Source organism: Myotis brandtii, unplaced genomic scaffold (genome assembly GCF_000412655.1).
Source record: "Myotis brandtii unplaced genomic scaffold, ASM41265v1 scaffold215, whole genome shotgun sequence".
Taxonomy (NCBI): Eukaryota; Metazoa; Chordata; class Mammalia; order Chiroptera; family Vespertilionidae; genus Myotis; species Myotis brandtii.
The window spans coordinates 3701682-3703228 of NW_005358043.1; the positions used below are offsets into that span (position 1 = coordinate 3701682).

The 1547-nt window shown below is 32.2% G+C and overlaps 1 long non-coding RNA gene across 1 annotated transcript in view; it reads right to left on the reverse strand.

Moving 5' to 3' along the window:
* Positions 1-318: 318 nt before the first annotated feature.
* LOC106726028 overlaps positions 319-1547 on the reverse strand; it is a 19329-nt gene continuing 18100 nt past the window's right edge. Inside the window, exon 3 of the long non-coding RNA XR_001362044.1 lies at positions 319-551. This is a non-coding gene — a long non-coding RNA (uncharacterized LOC106726028). The remainder of the gene's footprint in view (positions 552-1547) is intronic.

The window sequence follows — 1547 nt, forward strand, 5'->3', positions numbered from 1 at the left end:
AAGTATGATACCTTTAGCTTTGTTCTTTCTTCTTGGGGTTGCTTTAGCTATTTGAGGTCTTTTGTGGTTCCATACAAATTTGATGATTTTTGTTCTATTTCTTTTTTTAAAAAATGTCATTGGGACTTTTATGGGGATTGCATTAAATCTGTATATTGCTTTGGGTAGTATGGCTATTTTAACTATGTTGATTCTTCCAATCCATGAACATGGAATATTCTTCCATTTCTTTGTGTCTTCGTAAATTTCTTTTAATGATGTCTTGTAGTTGTCAGTGCATAGGTCTTTCACATTTTTTTAATCCAAAATATTGGATGGTTTCCCACTCATCTTGATTTGAGGTGCTTTTAGTGCTGCTTTCTTCTGAAGGCGTATCCTTCTGTAAGCCTTGCTTTTCTTCCTGTTGGCTGACAGGGAACAGTGGAGCAACCAACACACAAAACTACCATTTGTGCATGGCTAAAGACCGTGGTGATTTTATAGCATCCTGGGCATTTCACAACCAGGAAGTAGGAATTGGGGCTCTGCACCAGGCGCTTCTTCTTGTGTTTCTTCTTTCCTCTTCTGGAGAGGGATGGAGGAGATCCTTAGCGAGAGGCAGCAGATTGTCGGGAGGTCGTCACCGCGGGAAAGGCCCGTCACATTCTTTAAGTTTATTCCTAGGTGTTATTCTTTTGGATAAAATGAATTTTTTTTCATTTCTTTTTCTGAAATTTAATTGTTAGTATATAGGAACACAATTGATTTTTGTATACTGATTTTGTATCCTGAAACTTTACTGTGTTTGTTTATGGTTTCTAATAGTTTTATTTGGTGGAGTTTTTAGTAAATCAAATATTTTTAATATGCTATTTAATGCCTAAAGGAATGCAAGAGCCATTTATTGAACTCAGAAAATATTTTTTAAAACTTTTCTAGGTTTCCATTTGGGATTTCTATAAAAATGTTCACACTCTATGAAAATAGCAAGAGTTTTATATAATCTTCTATAATATCTTTTCCTGTACTTTAAATTTCTTTAGGGAAAAGTCTATATTTTGTGAGTAATTAATAAATGCTTTTTAGTGATGACTGATAGACAAAGGAGTATATTTATTAAGAACACTGCTAGATTAGTTTGTTACTCACCAAATTTCATACTTCAGATGGAATATAATTTTTCCTATACTGAAGAATGGAGGCTGGAGACCTATAAATTTGCCTTAAAGACATATATTCTACTGGAGCATGTAATGACATACTTTGTATTATAGACTGGGTTTTAAATATAATTTTAATCCCATAAACTCAGAGTATATTTATAGCAAATTTTCAACAGTTTTTATTCCAGAAATTATTTAAGAAACTTTGATTTGGCCTAGATTCTTGTGTCAAGAATAGATTGCCAAAATGGAAAGGAAAGCTTCTTAAATTATCTTGAGACCATAAATCAATAACTAGGTTTTAAAAAGTCTCACTTGAGACTTGCTCTATTTAAGTGGCATTAATTAGCACACCACTAATGAATAATTAATAATAATTATAAAAGAAAAATATGGAAAAGTTTA